This window comes from Schistocerca cancellata, chromosome 1 (genome assembly GCF_023864275.1).
Source record: "Schistocerca cancellata isolate TAMUIC-IGC-003103 chromosome 1, iqSchCanc2.1, whole genome shotgun sequence".
NCBI lineage: Eukaryota > Metazoa > Arthropoda > Insecta > Orthoptera > Acrididae > Schistocerca > Schistocerca cancellata.
In genome coordinates this window covers 406,939,283-406,960,293 of record NC_064626.1, presented here as the reverse complement: position 1 = coordinate 406,960,293, position 21,011 = coordinate 406,939,283, and positions in this window count along the sequence as shown.

Sequence of the window (21,011 nt, the reverse complement as noted above, 5' to 3'; positions counted from 1 at the left end):
GCAGAAAAAATAGTACACTAAAAACAACAATGCAGATAAGAGAAATGTATATTCACATCTCAATGTTTATGTAATTAAAGTGGTGCACTACAACTTACTCTACCGTAAGAATTACCAAGTACTTGAAAAGTAAATTATCTATGCAGTTACTATTATTAGTCCCTTCTTACTGTTCTTTCCTTTTCAAGAGCTTCTTTTTTTTGTTTTTTTTTTTAAGAATGTGGATCATTAAATTATTATCTAACAGATCTGTTGACAGAAAGTGTTCACATTAGCAAATGCATTTACTTTTATTTTATAAAAGCAATGATGCAACACACCTGGAAAACAGATATCAAATAAAATAAGCAGCTATGTACAAAGTAAAGCATAAAATAATCATTCAGTAGTCATGAGGCATTTCATAAGTTAGTAGAAATTCTCTCAATTCTCATAGAAAGACACTTGTCATAATCAGGTGTGCAGATGTACGAATATTTCCCATCAATTCATAAGCATTTCAGTAAGTAGCACAAAGTACGAGTAATCATATGTTTTCAAGTAATGAGTGTGTCATATTTGTGATGCTTTCTACAAAGGAATGCCATAGTGAGGTTAATGGTCTCTTTTTTATCTCCACCTGTGCCTCTGAAAGGCACACACTAACGGCTTTTTTCCAGGCGACTGGGTGCCCGCAACGCATTACGTGAAGGTCACTTAACTCTCCTATCGAAATATTTATGACAGCAGTTTGCGCTACAGCGACAGTCTCATATAAAAATATTTTCACAGGTTGAGAATTTGCGTTACAAATGTGTAGAAAATAAAATCCTATAAATATAACAGTGTCCAAAAAATTTTCGACAGCATTGTAATACATTCACACTTGTACACACATTTCATAATTCTTAAAGTACGATTCTTGGTTTCCAACATCCTTTTCCACAAATCAGAGTCCCTAACCACTACCCATTATTCCTTACCTTATTATACATATACATATTCGTCGACACTTCTTCAATATTTCATCATAAGAAATACGTAGCATAATCAGATTCCTCATATACGGTAGGATCATCTTATTGATCATAAACATATCTCAACAGCATAATACACATCGTCGTCGTAATAATATCATAACATCTCAGTCAATTCTCAAAATCGTCATAGCTTCCTCCAATAATTTCAAAACCTAAAAAAAATTCTCTGCTCATTTCAATAGTGTCATCTACCTCAAACGTACTTTAAAAATCATGATCCCATACCAAATATATCATTCAAAGCTCTCATAGTATCACAATGGTTCCGAAAAATATGAAGGGTTCACACAGTACAGACAAAATTCAATTTCATAAGTGTGAAGTTATCCAGCTGTGTAATTGCGTAAACATCTGTCACTGACGTAGTAAAAAAAATGTTTGTTTCTCTGTTAAATAATCAGATAGCTGTGTAATTCTGTGTTAGAGGAATATGGTGCCGATGTGTACAGTTGTATAAGCAAATACCATATTAGCTAGAGCTCCTTGTGCTTGCCAAACACATGCTACACAAAGTAGGCGTGTACCCCCTGAGGATTAATGTAATTATACCCTCAGGTGTTACAGATTACAGCAATGGAATGAAATGTACCACGAAAACCTTTGTATCATTGTAATTCAAAAATATTGAAAAATAAATGTTTTAAGTACAAAATTAATCACTCAAATGCGTGTCCTGTAGCGCTAAATTTTGCGTCTTGTTGTAACATAATCTCTGTCATTACTTAAGGGTAAAAAATGTGCCAAGTGTCGTAATTATCGTCGTCCGTAAGCAAAGTTCTGTGGAAGTCAATGTACTTACCTCATGATAAACAAAAGTGAAATGCTTTGCGTATAGATATCTTACTTATTACGCTTATTGCCGTGATGAACAAAGTACTGTGCTGTAATGTATTGTTGTGCTATGGAAAAGGCTGTCTCATTGTAGCTATACCACAAAAGTTACTACTAAAACATGTTTTCCTTTCCAGAAGAACTCAGAAAAAATGTGCAGATATAAAACAGATACACCGCAAAAGCAACAATGTAAATTATGTCACACATTAGTAGCATCGTGATATAATCGTGTATCTGTCAACGAAACCAAATACTAAGTCATCTTTAATCTCACAGAAAGTGCTTCAAATAAAGAATGTCTTTTCAAGTAAACCAAAATGTTGCATTAAAATCTCATGAGCAGTATATGTTCTAAGTATGTAAGCCTTATAGTCGTTACGTAATCGTGCAATTAATAAGCAAGAATGTTTTTTTTTTTCGGTCATCAGTCTACTGACTGGTTTCCTGTGCTAACCTCTTCATCTCGGAGTAGCACTTGCAACCTATGTCCTCAATTATTTGCTTGACGTATTTCAATCTCTGTCTTCCTCTACAGTTTTTGCCCTCTACAGCTCCCTCTAGTACCATGGAAGTCATTCCCTCATGTCTTAGCAGATGTCCTATCATCCTGTCCCTTCTCCTTATCAGTGTTTTCCACATATTCCTTTCCTCTCCGATTCTGCGTAGAACCTCCTCATTCCTTATCTTATCAGTCCACCTAATTTTCAACATTCGTCTATAGCATCACATCTCAAATGCTTCGATTCTCTTCTGTTCCAGTTTTCCCACAGTCCATGTTTTACTACCATACAATGCTGTACTCCAGACGTACATCCTCAGAAATTTCTTCTTCAAATTAAGAATGTACACACACAATAACACCGTGTCCTCTGTTCACTATAACAATTCATTCGTAATTTATGTTCAAATAACTTCTCTTGGTTCTTGACTGGATATTTAACTTCAAAACATTGTTGTTCTAAATGTGACAAAGAGTACTAGTAATGTGAAGTGAAAATTTTTATAGCAAAGACTAAATTAAAAAGCGGATTATCTCTCAATAAATGGTTTTACATGTGAAATGTGATGCAATCCTGTACTCTTCCTAGTGCACAGAGGTTCAACTTCAACGCAATTATCATGCGGTATACGTCGGTAAGGAATGCAAAAATTTTTCTCAAGGTTAGCGTCTATGTTATTCTTCTCTGAGCCAGCCGGCGCACGTGGCTGCCTGCGGTGCAAGTCATTGTCTGTCTCTTTGTTGGCGCTCGTCGTTATTGGGATTTGGAGACCTAACTTCTACAAATTCGCCTTGCCGAGAGGGCCCAGCCATGTTAGAATCCCGCCAGTTCTGATGAAATTCACGTCTGTCGGTATGATTACATCGTCTGTCGTCATGTCGGTAGTTCCTGTAGTTTCTTTCTTGTCGGTTAAGTGGTGGAGAATTTCTCCCTGAATTATCACTGCACGGTGGACCGTTGCGTCTGAAGTTATTCTGTCTCCCGTGATAATAATTATTTTGGTTCCCATATTGTCTGTTTCTCTGATTATCTCTGTCATATTCATTACCACGGAAATACGATCTTTCTCTGTAACTGTTATTCCGCCAACGGTTGTCATAAGGGTGGTTTCTGTTTTGGTCACGATTTACGTTGTAAGAATAGCCTTGTCGTGCCCAGTTATTATTTCTTTCATCGCGGAATTGTGACGGATATGACCTGTAATTGTTGTGTTCCTGTTTTCGCGTTCCGCAATTGTCAGTGTCAATTTACAATTCTTGTAACAGTCCCTGAAAAGCTTCAATGTCATCTTTGCAACGTCCTGCCAAAATAATATGTCGTAAATGTTCAGGTAATTTGATTAAGCAAATGCGGATGAGTTCTGAGGGGCTGTATGGGTTTGACAGGTACTGATTCTTGTGCAACATGTCTTCAAAATATTTCACAAGACTGGAGAATTAAGATTGTTCGAAATGTTTCATCATTACGATCGTGTCGGCGAGTAGCATATCGGTCATTGTTACGTCGTGTCGGCGGTTCCATCTCAAAATTCGGTGCACCTTGCCAATTTCCGAAATGCCCTGCGTTATTGTTTTGTGGCTGTTCCGTATTTCTAAGTTCCTCTTCCCGTGTTGGAGCGCGAGTGTCCTCTGAAATATGTAATTTTTGTATTACTTGTGCCAACTGATCTTGTACTTCCCGGATTTCTCTTTTGTATCGCGTATTAATTTGATTCTGATTTTGTTTGAATTTCTTAATTTGTTCATACTCTTCTGTGTCAGTGATGGCTACCGGTCTTGTGTCATTTAGATCATCATCTACCTTTGCAGATAAGTTAGTGAACTGATCCGGAAGTTCGGCTACTTTCTCCGATAGTGTACTTATTTCCTCAGTGTGTTTTTCTGAACCAAGTTTCAGAGTGTCCACTTGTGTTGGAATCGTATCTACTGGGTTCTTTAAGTTTCCCTGAGTTTTTGAAAGTAGCGTAACCGAATTGGTAGATGCAACTGACTAAATTTTAGCCCACAAGGTCTCATGATTTTCATGAACAATGGTTTGCAGTTCTTTTATGGCTGCTTCGTGACTCTGTAATGCATTTTCATGCCGCGAAAAAATAGGTTGAAAATGCTCACAAATTTGTGTTTTTACGTCATTACAAACTTTTTCACATTTCGTTTGAATGTTATGTAACTCAGTAGTTAAATCTTCACGTGTTTGTTCAAGTGTAGTGTTTAACTTTTGAAGCTTTTGCTGTGTTTGTCTCTGATTTAGTTCCATTGTGTCTAACTGTTGCTGTGTTTGTCTCTGGTGTTGTTCCATTGTGTCTAACGTTTGAAGATTTTGTTCCATTGTGTCTAACTTTTGAAGCTTTTGTCCCATTTGTTGCATTAAATGTAATAAAAATGCGCTGGTGTCTGAAACATGTTCCTCAGTGCTATTCGGCAATGCATTTGAACCGGCAATATTCGCATTTTTAAAAGCAGAAAATTTGTCTTGACTTATTTGAGAAAACGGTGAGGACGCAAAACCTGAATCTACAGTATTTGCAAGATTGTGTCCTGTCATTTCGGATTCCTGAGGCAAGCTGTTGCCGACCGATCGATCGATAATGCTTCGCCGTTCACTAACTGTTTCACTGCCTACACCATTATTTGCAGCCCGCTCCATTTCCCTATGCACAAATACCAAATTACTACTTTGAACATTAGTTAGTTCATCACACGGTAGCGCTAACACACTGCTTTCGTCCTCACTGTCATTTCTCAGTTTACTTTGGAGCCTAGTATTACGTTTTTCACACACCATTATTGTCACAATATTTCACACGACAACATAGAAAAGCACAATTTTAAGAGCAAAATAAGAAAACACATTAACATAGCACTGAAAATGATATCTAGTTAATTGCAAGCGCATCTGCGAAATACTTGATGCAAATCTAAATGCATGCCACAACTGTTTTACTGTACAGGAATGAAAAACGTGTTGAGCTCTATCTGCAATAAAGTCTTGAATCCAATCACAGGTCTGCTCCGATTCTCCGTAAGTTCGTATTTTTTTCACTAAACAGCAATGCGGGACGCTGCCAAATGCCTTACTGAAATCAAGGAACACGACATCAACCTGAGCGCCTTTATTTACTGTGCTGTGGATCTTATGGAGGAACAGAGCGAGCTGAATTTCGCTGGACATCTGTTTAAGGAACATGTTGGTTTTTATAGATGAGATGTTTATTTTCCAAAAACTTCATAATTATTGGACATAACACATGTTCCATAATTCTACAACAGACTGAAGTCAACGATACAGGTCTATAATTGTGTGATCTGTCTTACAGCCTTTCTTAAATACGGGAATGACCTGCGCTTTATTCTAGTCGTTAGTTACCTTTCGTTGCTCAAGCGATCTACGATAAATTACTGTTAGAAGGGGAGCAAGTTCTTTCGCATAATCTTCATAGAATCTTATAGGTATCTCATCTGGTCCAGAAGCCTTTCCGCTACTAAGCGATTGCAGCTGCTATTTAGTTACGCAGTCGGTTGTCTCTATATCTGCCGTTTGGATGCTTGTACGGCGATTGAAAGGAGGGACAGTGCTACCATCTTCCGCGGTGAAACAACTTCGGAAGACCGAATTCAGTATTTGGGCCTTCTCTCTGTTATCTTCCGTTTCGGTGCCGGTGTGGGCGCTGAGAAAATGAACGGATGATTTTGACCCACGTGCTGATTTTACATTGGATCAAAATCTCTTAGCGTTTTTACTCAGGTCGGTTGATAACGTCTTACTTTCAAAATTATTGAACGCTTCTCTCATAGCACTTGTTACGCTCATTTTCACTTCTTTCAGCTTTTATTTGTTAGACGGTTACTGAAAATCGTTCGTACAACGTTCAAGGTAAACTGCCAATTACTGCATCATCCATCGATCCTATGCAGGTCTTTCTGCACTTCACCACAGTCTTCTGGCGTTGCGTCTTTCCTACAGACAACAGTATCGCTTGCAAAAGGTTTCATACAGCTGTAGACATTATCCAATGAATGATTTGTAAATATTGTTTATAGAGGGGGCCCTGTAACAATTCCTTGGACTACTAAAGAAATTAATTTTACATCTAGCGATTTCATCCCGTTGAGAATAAAGTACTGAGATCTGTCTCTTAATAGTCCTGAATCCAGCCCTGAATCTGCTCCGACAGTGTCGAACTATTGTCAACAGGATGCCACGTCCCGATCTTTTCGATCCGTCATCTGACGTCATTCGTCGACTGGCATACAAGACTACAATATATCTAAACATGGTCTTGACTGTCGTCAGAAGAGATGATTTTCGCGAGTCATTCCTGGGGAACTCCCGGTTCATTTTTCGTACATTTCTTATCGTGGCAGCCAGAGCCCTGTGCCGACGCGAAAGGCTCAGACAGCGTTACGGCTCTATTAGCAGGCTCAGGCTTGTGTTGGGTCATCTTTCCGCTGTGCGACACACTATATCTCCCGGCTGTCGGCTCCGCAACTGTATTTTCCGGCGAAGCACGAGCGCCACCGGCGGAATTTACAGCCCTGTACTAACACTGCTTCACGGGCGGACGTGATGGGCGATAGCGCCACATGCGCGTACTTTACAAGTGAAAACAACGCAGCATTTGCTCTATTTCTCTTTTTTATGCGAAATGTAAAGGGCGACAAATGTTTCCCACAACAATTAATATGAGTCGCTAACTTCATTTGTGGGCTTCACTGCGCAGCTAATGGCAGAAGCGATTTTGTCTTGCGAACATAATGGATATACTTCTCAGAAGCACTCTGTATAGGGCAGAATAACGTTCTCCGTGAACAAAATTGTGCGCTATGGAAACTTCAACGACGTGGAACCCAGCTGCTGGTCATAAGTACGATAGTCCAAGTGCAATGAACACAGATCAGTGGCTGGATATCTAGACTTTTTGGGAGTTTTCGATGCAATCCTCGACAGAAACTAGGTTCGTATTGAAAATTTAATGAACTTTGTAACTGGGCTGAAAATTTCTTGATATGCTAAACCAGTAGCATTTCAAAAAATGGTTCAAATGGCTCTGAGCACTATGTGACTTAACTTCTGAGGTCATCTGTCTCTTAGAACTTAGAACTAATTAAACCTAACTAACCTAAGGACTTCACACACATCCATGCCCGAGGCAGGATTCGAACCTGCGGCTGTAGCTGTCGCTCGGTTCCAGACTGCAGCACCTAGAACCGCACGGCCACTCCGGCCGGCTAGCATTTCACAGATGCTGAAGTTATTTCTTGTGGGACTATGAAAAAGTAAGACGAAGACTTCTTTTCATGCTATAGATTAATGCATTAATAGTAATCTCAGTCCCTTCGGACATGATGTGTTTGTCGACGAAGAAGTTTTATCCGATAATAATTGTAGTAATTTACCAATTATTTCTTTGGGTATGTAAAGCTAAAGCTCGTGTTGGTCAGTAGTTCGCAACTCATTCTGGATGTCTGTCTATAGAATAATGGCCTTTTCTTCATAATTGATTATGTTGTTGGTTCTATCTTCTTGTAAATTTCTTTTTGTTTTTGACAATCTCTCTTGATCAACAGATATCTTGCCCAAATTTGTCTCATAGTATTGCGTTCCCTTTTCTAAAGTGCCTGAGTGACCCTTTCGTGTTCATGGAGATGGTCTTCTTCGGTTTCCCAACATAACGGGTCTAAAATGTTGCTCCATGATTACTGAGAACAGTTTTCGAGATATGAAATCGAGTTGCAAGACTGCTCCTTCAAGTCTGTACTCCCCGCCGTGAGAATAGGGCGTAATGGAAGATGCAGCACTGATACGTGTATTGCTGATCATATCAATAAAGATTGAATGAAAGCCTTGCTTCTCAAAGTTTGAAAATATCGAGCTACTGAGTTAAGTGCTTTATTAAAACCGGCAAATATGGTAATTTATGAGATGGTAATTGATGTCCATTAAGCTATTATATAGTTTAGTTCTCTACTTGCAATATGTCAATTGTGCTGTGTCAACTTCTAAAACCAGCGTACTACCGTACGTAATTAATATACAGTTTTTTTCTGTAAACGGCTCGAAATTATGCTTAATGTATTGTGCATAACAGGAAGCACGCTGTTAAGTTCAGAGGCATTTTGTCTTGGCTCACTTATTTCTTGTAAAGCAGAAGATTTACAGCATCGGTGCAGCCTCCCTCCACAGACATTATGTAAATAACCAGCAAATTGCTTTTTCTTGTTTTTCTCGTAGCTTTAATCACTCCACACCTGTGTACTGTACACTTAAGCTTAGTCTAAGACAGTCTTCCAGTGTTTTATTTTGTTTCATTTTGTATTTCGGAACGGCCATGAGAGAGTTATTCATCAAGAGAGCCGGTGTGATTCAGATACTGTAATGGTATTCAGAAGGAGCAGGAGAGAGAAATAAATTTAGATCTAGAAGTTTTGTTGTAAGTAATCACCAGAAACTGGTAATAGTTTCTATTCATTATTCTTAATTCTGAGACTAGTTTCAATTTTGAAGCCATCACATCGCAGAACATTTCAACTTTCTCTTGGTGAATACCCAGTTCAACAAATTTAAAATATTATCCATAAATACACTCCTGGAAATGGAAAAAAGAACACATTGACATCGGTGTGTCAGACCCACCATACTTGCTCCAGACACTGTGAGAGGGCTGTACAAGCAATGATCACACGCACGGCACAGCGGACACACCAGGAACCGCGGTGTTGGCCGTCGAATGGCGCTAGCTGCGCAGCATTTGTGCACCGCCGCCGTCAGTGTCAGTCAGTTTGCCGTGGCATACGGAGCTCCATCGCAGTCTTTAACACTGGTAGCATGCCGCGACAGCGTGGACGTGAACCGTATGTGCAGTTGACGGACTTCGAGCGAGGGCGTATAGTGGGCATGCGGGAGGCCGGGTGGACGTACCGCCGAATTGCTCAACATGTGGGGCGTGAGGTCTCCACAGTACATCGATGTTGTCGCCAGTGGTCGGCGGAAGGTGCACATGCCCGTCGACCTGGGACCGGACCGCAGCGACGCACGGATGCACGCCAAGACCGTAGGATCCTACGCAGTGCCGTAGGGGACCGCACCGCCACTTCCCAGCAAATTAGGGACACTGTTGCTCCTGGGGTATCGGCGAGGACCATTCGCAACCGTCTCCATGAAGCTGGGCTACGGTCCCGCACACCGTTAGACCGTCTTCCGCTCACGCCCCAACATCGTGCAGCCCGCCTCCAGTGGTGTCGCGACAGGCGTGAATGGAGGGACGAATGGAGACGTGTCGTCTTCAGCGATGAGCGTCGCTTCTGCCTCGGTGCCAATGATGGTCGTATGCGTGTTTGGCGCCGTGCAGGTGAGCGCCACAATCAGGACTGCATACGACCGAGGCACACAGGGCCAACACCCGGCATCATGGTGTGGGGAGCGATCTCCTACACTGGCCGTACACCACTGGTGATCGTCGAGGGGACACTGAATAGTGCACGGTACATCCAAACCGTCATCGAACCCATCGTTCTACCATTCCTAGACTGGCAAGGGAACTTGCTGTTCCAACAGGACAATGCACGTCCGCATGTATCCCGTGCCACCCAACGTGCTCTAGAAGGTGTAAGTCAACTACCCTGGCCAGCAAGATCTCCGGATCTGTCCCCCATTGAGCATGTTTGGGACTGGATGAAGCGTCGTCTCACGCGGTCTGCACGTCCAGCACGAACGCTGGTCCAACTGAGGCGCCAGGTGGAAATGGCATGGCAAGCCGTTCCACAGGACTACATCCAGCATCTCTACGATCGTCTCCATGGGAGAATAGCAGCCTGCATTGCTGCGAAAGGTGGATATACACTGTACTAGTGCCGACATTGTGCACGCTCTGTTGCCTGTGTCTATGTGCCTGTGGTTCTGTCAGTGTGATCATGTGATGTATCTGACCCCAGGAATGTGTCAATAAAGTTTCCCCTTCCTGGGACAATGAATTCACGGTGTTCTTATTTCAATTTCCAGGAGTGTAGTTAACTATATACCATTTACTATAAGACTGAATTTAAAGTCTACCACTTGTGAAATATGCTATCATGGTTCGTTTCTTTATTATGTTCGAATTTATTGGGCCGCCATAAACACAGCGTTGAATAGTTATCGAATACATGTTTAAATTTTGGACATGCGTTATTTACCATGGAGAGTTGAGAGGTTCTGCTTGGTGATGATTTCAAGGTTGAAAGTATTTGTACAATAATAAGAATAGTTGTTCGCAGCGTATGATGGTTATTTACAACAAACTGTCTTTTCTGAACGCTGCAACGCACGATTTTAATAACTTTTTATCACACTTATGTGTTCCACGGGGATTCAAGGGAATGCTGCGATGGATATTTGCACAGAGACGGGGCCGGTTCATGTGAAGTGAGATAATTTTCCTACCTTCTTTTCCTCGGAATTTTAACACAAATTTCAGCCTTCAACACATTGGACTCTGAGACAATTCAGTCTAGAAGAGGTTTTGCTCCTTCTCTTACGAATGTTTCTCCTGCCACACAAGTCATTCCAAAGTCTCTGGTCATATCGCTCCCTTTGTTCGTGCAATAGGTAAAACAGAAACGTGTACATTCCTCCGGTCCCACTGATGGAATTTTTGTCCACCGAGTGTAAGCCATCCCTATTAAATGAGTGGTGAGTAAGCAGTATCTATATGATAATGGATTATTCATAACACTGTATTTTATGATATACTATATACATGAAATATTTACTATATAAATGTGATCATCATAAAACTCCCCCTGCACATTTCATCTTTACACATCTATAATTTATGTTTACGTTTGTTGTAAACTGAACAGCATATCGAGAGTACAGAAGCAGCTGCAAGTTAAGCTGACACTCTGCGAACAGTTTGCATAATGTCTTGTGTATGTGTACGTAGTTTCTGAGTAATAGAACTAGCGGAAATTCGGCTCGTGTACTCTTCAGGTGACAAATTAGCTCATTACTATTATTTTCATATCTGGAAAACGCAAAAAGATGTATTCGCCTTCACAGTCGTATTTTCTCTTGTTCACTTCACTGATTCTGAATCAATAAGACGGCACTCTTGTAACACTTATGGCAAGATGTTTCATAATTTTGTGGTCGACGATCCGCGGGTTTAGAGGAAATCTCCCATTGTAGAGTGCCACACCACTAGCCTTTCATAACTCTAGATTAATGTCAGTATTCTACCCATCGCTCTTGAACTTTGTTTATCGTCAATGGTACAAATTCGAAGTGTGGTTGCAGTTCGGAAAATGTATTTCGTAGCTGCGTGTTTTACCAAATTTTTCAGCTATTAGCAATAAAAGTATGAGCTAGTATTCCCTTAGCCACAGTAGCGCTATGGTAACATGCATCTGCACCTTTAAAGACACTCATCTTCTGGCTGTCCGTGTTTGATCTATTATTTAGGTGTACTTGAATTTTCCGAAGTTGTAGTTGTAAAACAAAATTATTGAATTACAAGTCCTACTCTTACTTTACAAAATTTTCAACTTTTGTTCCCCTGTTCCGCCTCATCACACTATCGCTTTTTCCCCGTTGTGCTTCTTTTTATTCAGGACTGTTTCCAGCCGTTTCACTTTTCATCACATCAGGTGATTTGTGGTACACTGGTTGCTACTGTGAATTTCAAGTGCATTACGTGACATAAATTCAATGAGTCATGAACTGTTCTCGGATATTCCAACGGTAACAGGTTGCTGTGAAGAATAAAATGTTTACCTCGTTCATCAGTCTTATATGGAACGAAAGCGTGGACGGTAAACTGCACAGACAAAAACAGCAGAAGTTTGACTGCAGTAAGGAGATTCATGTGAGTGTTGTGTGCTGTAGTTCTGCAGAGATGGAAGGCCTTGGGTCGAGAGGTGCACCAAACCAGTCTTCCGAGTGAAAACCACAGAAATAACTATGAAAATATATTTACATGTGCCGTGTTGATAATAATAACAATAACGTTGAAACAGAAATTTTCATCAGGATTATTTTATGACCGATGCTTTGTAATGTTCCAGTATATCTGTTCGATAATTTAAACAGAAACTGCCGAAACATGAGTTGGAGTCTCTCTAAGCGCGTAGCTGTATGTTATGGCATTGCCTTACCGTGTCTTCTGTGTTAAACAAATATAACAACTGGCTGAACAACCCGTTCCTCAGTAAAGCCTATATGTGGATATATTAAAATAAGTGTCTGCTTACCAACTCACGTGATAGTTTAATCACTGTTATTATGTCGTCCATGATGGATTACGGTTTGACACTTGGGATTACGATTGACAAGGACAATTGAGACTTGTCTCTTACGTCAGTTACACTTTTTATGTCCCAAGACGCATTTTGAGTGTTTTTATCCTCGTTTTCAGCTGGATTCGTGGATTAAAAGAGCATATATTTTCCAGGATTGTGTCAGTTGTTTGCCTTACACTTAATTTCGGTTCAGGTTCGTTATTACCTGTAATTTGATGTAACAATACTGCATAGAAATAATGTATTTTAAGAAATAACAAGACATTACAGCAAAATGACCATTGAGCGTCGTTATGTACAAACGTTTATATCACTGAATAGCATACACATACAGAACCAAAGCAAAAATGGAAATTTGGAAATTAGTGGTAAGATCTTATGGCACCAAACTGCTGAAGTCATCCGTCCCTAAGCTTACACACTACTTATCTATTTTAAACTGACTTACGCTAAGGACAACAAACACACCCATGCCCGAGAGAGGACTCGAACATCCAACGGGAGGAGCCGCGCGAACCATGGCAGGACGCCCTAGACATCGAGGCTACACCGCGCGACCCAAAGCCAAAAGAATACAATGTAATGCAACAAGTGTTTTTCATAGTTTTGTTTGAAAAAAAGCAGAAATTATTCTGGGATTTCGTGGAATATTCCTACTTCAGCCCCTATAGTTTCATGAAGTTCTGGTAAGTGTCGGCGCTACATGCAATCTTCAGAATGGAATATGTGGCGGAGGTGCGTTCCAAACAGAAAGCTGTCATTTAGACTCACTTGGCGGAAAACAAGAGCATCTCATATATTCATGCGTACTTGTAATACGTCTACAGAGACCTGTCAATGAACAAAAGCAAAATGAGTCTTTGGGCGAAGCGTCTGTCATCCTCGCGACAAGGTCACGAAAACCTTCCTCATCCACCCTACAGCTCGGATCTCGTACCTTTCGACTTCCAACTTTTTGGCCCAATGAAGGATGCACTTCTCCGGAAGAAATGCGTGGACGATTGGGACGTTTTTATCCAGCAAGACGTTGGCTCTGACGTGGACCACTAGGGGGTACCAGGCGGGCATACACGCCCTGCCCGTAGGTGGCGTAAGGCCGTCGCATTGAACGGAGATGTCTTGAAAACTAGGATTTTGTAGTCAAAAGAGTGGGAATAATGTGGTGTAGTGGAATCGTGAATAAAATCAAATGGTTCACATGGCTCTGAGCACTATGGGACTAAATTTCTGAGGTCATCAGTCCCCTAGAACTTAGATCTACCTAAACCTAACTAACCTAAAGACATCACACACATCCGTGCGCAAGGCAGGATTCGAACCTGCGACCGTAGCGGGAGAGGGGTTCCAGACTGTAGCGCCTAGAACCGCTCGTCCACTCCGGCCGGCTAAATAAAATCAACCTGCTTCAGAAAAAAAGTGTTGCATTAGTTATTCAACGTCCCTCGTGCAGTCGCTTGTAAATCAAAGAGCATTACTAGTTTACAGTACGAATCAAACATGAAGACAAAGTATATACGAGTTAACAGCTTCAGATCATAATGTTATTAAATTTTAATCATCATTTTACTGAAAAAACTTGTATTCGTAAGTTTCAGTATATTTATTTACTAATGTCACGGAGACAATGAACGTTTCGAGATGCTACTCGGCATATTACACAATGCACAGTGACGTTTACTGGTCTGCAACCAACTTTGTTGGAAACTATGAAAACCTGGAATCACAAAACCGAGCTATTTGCAAATAAATATGCTGAAATAAAAGTACGTCAATTTTCTTAATAAGGCTACTGTTATATGAAAAAGTTTTGAAGATGTTAATATACGTATGCTGTTTATAACTTTCATTTGCAATGTCTGGTGGTAATGCTCTTTCACTTTGAAGGCACTGTACTTCACCACGTCTACAATCTTTTGATTCTTTTTGTTTCTGATTAGTGGTTATGTGCTATCCATTGACAAAAATGTGTGTATATAATGAACGTAAGTGTTATTTTTCCTGAAACATTTTGTTGTTGTTTATAACGTATCACTTCAGTGACACATTTTGATGACAAGTCACACGTAATAACTAACCCACTGTGGAAAGTACCGTAAGTCAGACAGGTGACTATAGCCAGGGGAAAAAAAAAACGCTTATGTAAACCACTGATTCGCGTGAAGATGAGATCGTAAGCATTCGAAACGCGTCGTCGAATAAAATTTATCGACGCAGGAATGGATATGAAGCTGCAAATTAAAATATACCAAGGGCAGGATTCGAACACAAGCCTCCTGCTCACTATTCATATGCGCTAAACACTACACTACCCCGGCATAGGGTCTTGTGTAGCTGCATGGACAACGCTAACCCAACGCTTCTCAGTCCAAATTCCTATTTACGCCTTAGGCCACTTGGTGTTCCCCCTAAACTCAAACTGCATTGCAGAGGCTTTCCAGCTGTATTGAAGTAGCGTCTCAGCATCAATGAAATGGGGGATCCCGCCAGAAGCCCAAGTGTAGTTGTTTTAATCAAATGAAACTGTTTCTAGAGACCTTTTGGAGTCTCAAATATTTGTGATATACACTACTGGCCATTAGAATTGCTACAACAAGAAGAAATGCAGATGATAAACGAGTATTCATTCGACAAATATGTTATACTAGAACTAACATGTGATTACATTTTCACGCAATTTGGGTACATAGATCCTGAGAAAACAGTACCCAGAACAACCACCTCTGGCCGTGATAAGGGCCTTAATACTCCTGGGCATTGAGTCAAACAGAGCTTGGACGGCGTATACAGGTACAGCTGCCCACGCAGCTTCAACACGATTCCACAGTTCATCAAGAGTAGTCACTGGCTTATTGTGTGACGAGTCAGTTGCTCGGCCACCATTGACCAGACGTCTTCAGTTGGTGAGAGATCTGAAAATCTGCTGGCCGGGGCAGCAGTGGAACATTTTCTGTATCCAGAAAGGCCCGTACAGGACCTGTAACATGCGGTCGTGCATTATCCTGCTGAAATGTATGGTTTCACAGGGATCGAATGAAGGGTAGAGCCACGGATCGTAACACTGTTTAAAGTGCCGTCAATGCGAACAAGAGGTGACCAAGACGTGTAACCAGTGGCACCCCATACCATAACACTGGGTGATATTCCATTATGGCGATGACGAATACACGCTTCCAATGTGCGTTCTTCAAGATGTCACCAAACATGGATAGGATCATCATGATACTGTAAACAGAACCTGTATTCATCCGAAAAAATGACATTTTGCCATTCGTGCACCCAGGTTCGTCGTTGAGTACACAATCGCAGGCGCTCCTGTCTGTGATGCAGCGTAAAGGATAACCGCAGCCATGGTCTCCGAGCTGATACTCGATGCTGCTGCTAACGTCGTCGAACTGTTCGTGCAGATGGTTGTTGTCTTGCAAACGTCCCCATCTGTTGACGCAGGGATCGAGACGTGGCTGCACGATCCGTTACGGCCATGCGGACAAGATGTCTGTCATCTCGACTGCTAGTGATACGAGGCCGTTGGGATCCAGCACGGCGTTCCGTATTACCCTCCTGAACCGACCGATTCCATATTCTGCTAATATTCATTGGATGTCGACCAACGCGAGCAGCAATGTTGCGATACGATAAACCGCAATCGCGACAGTCTACAATCCGAGCTTTATCAAAGTCTGAAACGTAATGGTACGCATTTCTCCTCCTTTCACGAGGCATCACAACAACGTTTCACCAGGCAACGCCGGTCAACTGCTGTTTGTGTATGAGAAATCGGTTGGAAACTTTCCTCTTGTCAGCAAGTTGTAGCTGTCGCCACCGGCGCCAACCTTGTGTGAATGCTCTGAAAAGCTAATCATTTGCCTATCACAGCATCTTCTTCCTGTCGGTTAAATTTCGCGTCTGTAGCACGTCATGTTCGTGGTGTAGCAATTTTAATGACCAGTAGTGTAGTAGTAATTAGCGCATATCCTTGATAAGTAAGAGAGCCGACTTTGAATTCCGGCCTTCGTACAAATTTTCATTTTTCACTCCAGTCTGAGTATATACTTCACAAATGTTTAAGATTTGAAAAAGTCTCCGGAGTCTATAGTTTCAGTTTGTCCTTTGTTTGAATTCATTGTACTCGTTATCACCCTTACACTAGAAAGAGGCGATCAGTGCTCAGAATATTTTATCATCGTATTCTAATCACCGCGCTCAAAATACGGGACGGGAATACGTAGAGAGGGAAGCCTGCACGGGGTGCATCGGCCGGCGCGTCTGGCCGCCATGAAGTTCCTGGGACCTCTTTCAGAGAGTACGCTTTGCTTAATAAAATCAATATCCAATTTACTATATAAAACAGAGAGCGGCGCCGACTAAGAAAGCCTTTCTTGAAAGCGGCGGCGCACAGGGCGTGCTTTAATAATGAAGAGCTAGCTGCTCTTTGGCGCGCCGCTCCCAAAATACAGCCGGGGCGTCGCTCGGCTGGGCGGCAGGTGGAGGCTGGCGGCCGACCTTTGGCTGTTGTGGTCGTCTTTGCCTGTGGGGGGCGCGTGGCCTCCCCGGGACTCCTCGCGAAATAACATTAGCGCTTGTTATCCTCGGTCGGCATTAATTTGGCCCGCGCTGATTGGCGCAGTCGCCTCATATTTGTATAAACAAAGCGGCTCCCTCTGTAGGAGCGGTCCGGAGCGCGTACGCCCCTGTCTTTGTCGTGCGGTAATATCGTTTTGTTTGCCCAGTCCGTACAGGTAACCGTAAGCCGTTCAATTTCTCCTCCTCTTTGGTTCGACGATGGAAAAAGAAGAAATAAATAACTGCCTGTTTGCTCTGACCATTAATGTATCGGAAGGAAAGAGTGGTGGGGTCAACTACTGACCGAATATTCGCGAAATCAGCGGCCATTATGTTTCATCTCAAAGGTCAGTGGAGAGCGCTACTGCTAAGGTTCCCAAAAACGAAAGAAAAAAAATGGTCATCGAACGCTCCGAAATCAAACTGCTTCTGAACTTCCGCATCTGCATACAGAAATCGTGAAAGTGAAACTGTGAAAAGTAAACATATTTTCACCTCCGTCGAATATATTCAGGTGTGATTGGGCAGAATGAAGAGTAGGTGCTTCTCTACAGCGCTCTGAAGAAGGGCACTAAATGTCTGAAACCGGTTAGGGAAATAAAATTCCTTTATGCAACTTGTTGTTGACTATTTCGATGAATAATTGCTTACTAACATTTTGTGCAGCACCACATTACCTTTATATAACGTCAATGTATGATGAAATAAAATCTACACCTACTGATAAAAGTTAATGGCGTGGCGTGTTTCCATAAGAACAGCTGCCAGCAGATGGCGCTGAGTGTAGAACACTGACAGATAGGGAGAGAATGACGACTAGAATCCCCGATTGGCGAGGGAAGAATATATCTTTTCGTCCTGTATTCTGTTTTAAGAATGTCTAATTGGTGCCTGCCTTTTTCCTATCTCACTCCTCTCTTTCCACCTGTTTATTGTGCTTCACTCAGCACCCTAAGTAGCTCGTTTTTGTAGTTCTATACGCATGATAGCCTTTCTCCCTTGATACTTCTTGTATTACACCAGTACTCAGTACTTCATTGACTGTCTCACTAAGAGGAATAGTGTTTTCTAGACTCCTACCTTCACCCTCATTGTTTGTATTATCTCTTGAAGTTACGATGATGATTTTTTAAATTTTTTACCCATAATGAGCAACTACAGTTGTATATATCTTAAGACCAGTTTAGCCATGCGTTGTAAAACTAACAGTACCAGATAATTGGTACGAATATGGATAGTTAAAACCCTTTCACGAAACGTACATGTGACCGGCATGTATTCCAGTGCTGATTGTTTCACTGTAATATACTTGTGCCCACGTTTCTTTCCCTCGGCAGTCACTTAGGGAATGGTTGAGAATTGTTTATTCACTTACTCCAGTTACAGTTTCCAGTTCCATGATGCGCTTCACCCTTTGTGTTTACTGATATGTAACCCGCTAGCATGCTACTGGTAACTGTTTCCCATCCATAGCGCTACTTGACGTTTGTATTAAGTTATTTTATTAATCTTTCCGTTTTTATACGTTAGTTATTTCGCTGTTTATGGGCAGTTTCATTTTTCTTTTATTCCTTATGACAACTACAGTTGTTTAAAGTTTTATTTTATTTTTTATCATACCTTTACCCGCACCTTGAGACCAACGTCAAGATGTTGAAGTCATTCGCTAATTAGCTGCAGTTATGACATGATGTCTGCGCTTGTTTTTGTATTCTTTGTATTATTTTTGTTCAGGCACTAAGAACCAGCACTATGCACCACATGTAAGCATTTTCGAGTTCTTGTAGTTTTAATGGATTCATGATTGTATTACTTATTGCTCTTGTATTTTTTTTCAGGACAACAGCGATATGCTCATGGATATTATTGTTAACAGTCGCGAATAATACGGAAGTTATAAACATGTATCAGTCTTTAACCTCCAATTTTTAATTGTTTTAAACTTTCTCCCTTAATCTTAATAGTTTCATGTAACTTCTACTTATGTGTCGCACCTTCTTCTCTACAGCCCTCTGAAGAAGGGCGCCAAGTACCTGAAACCAGTTAAGGAAATCAAATTCCTTTATGCAACTGGTTGCTGATTATTTCAATGAATAATTTGCTTACTAACATTTTTGTGTAGCACCACATTTCAGCTGTTTCCGACTTTTGCTCTACTCTGTATCCCGTGCATCTTGTTTCACGTCAACATGTTGCTTACAATTCCAGCTGGAAAAAACAGCAAAGTATGAAGCAAACAGCGAAGTTTCAGGCAATGATGCGTCTGATTATGCAGCATGAGTGCTGGAAGAAGGTCTTCGAAATTATACCGAATGGCTACGGCCATAGGCTTGGTTTGCAGCCCGCAGGTCTCTGTGGTTTTGAACAGAAAAAGTGATTTACCTACATTAATCGAAAATATAACGACAACTGCTACAATTTGTCAGCTTTTCATTTATATGTATTCCAAGGCAAGAAGATATCATCAGTGGGGAAACATGGCAATACATTAGCATATAGTATACTGAAGACGAATTGTTATTGTGTAGTACTGTTGTTCTGACGTGTGCCTAACAGTGGTGTGTTCAAGCAAGCAACGGATGTCTTCTTTCGGTGTACTCATTAACAATCGATGCAACGGTGTTGCTAATGAAACAAACAAGATTAAATACCTCAGCGGAAGAAGTTAAAGAAGCAGCTATGGAAATGAAGAGGACTGTTGTAATTTAACATATCATTTACTGGCGAATACAATCACGTTGGCACACTATAGGCACCTGGCCACTAGTTAACACTGCCTGTTGACAACTGACCGTCGTATGTGCATGTGTTGTTTACGTTAGTTAACTCTAGCTCTCCCCCCCCCCCCCCCACACGTAGTTACTGCGCTGATGTCACTTAAATGCCAGTAACTGGTGTAGTTCTTCAGTATATGACATGGCAATAACACTACTGTAAAGTTATTGTGCTATTAACTGACATGTTTTCTGTAATGCAATAATTTGCCCTACAATGCTGTTTTCTACTTCGAAAACTGTTTAAGTTTGAGTAATTGTATTCGACAATACCGTGTTTCTTTTCTAGCGCAAGTGGAGTATTGCATTAGGGTGAACTTTCATCCTCGACATTATTGTAATTTTACTCCTGCAGTGGGATGACATTCATAAAAATCCACGAAAGTCATCTGAGAAACCTGGAAATTTGGTTGGGTTCCTTTTTATACTTCAGCTGTGTGTAATTTTTCAAAAGTGGAGGAGCAGGCTGCGGCATACTTGTACTGGTGTGAGAAGCCGCTTGAAGAACCCACCTACTATGGCCACTGTGCCATACCTAATGGACAATGAAAGACCCAACACAAGGATACGAACCAGGTTTAGGTCATCTTTTCATCTCGAGGGTGTTTTAGTGGCTAGTATTGACAGGAACAATTACCAGCAGAAAATTAATAACAATTCTAGATCCTGCCCATTTTTTTATCCAGTTCCCATACTTTTAAGGACGTCACTGTACAATAGACCAGTCGTCTGATTTCCAATTCTGATTTCTACAATTATTTCATTCTTTAGTTCTCTCTAGTAGCACACAAGCTATTCCTTGATCATTCTGTTCCTTCACTTAGACACTGTTTCCCATATACTGTTTTCCTCAGAGTCTCCACGTTTCTGTCCATTTAGTTTCAGCATCCTTCTGCAGCACCACTTCTCAAACGCTTCCGTTCACTTATTTTCCGGTTTCCTTACAGTTCTTAAATCACTTCCATACAATGTTATGTTTTAGATGCAAGTTTCCGAAACCTCTTTCCCATATTATAGCCAATGTTTACGGTAGCATACTTCTTCTAGTGA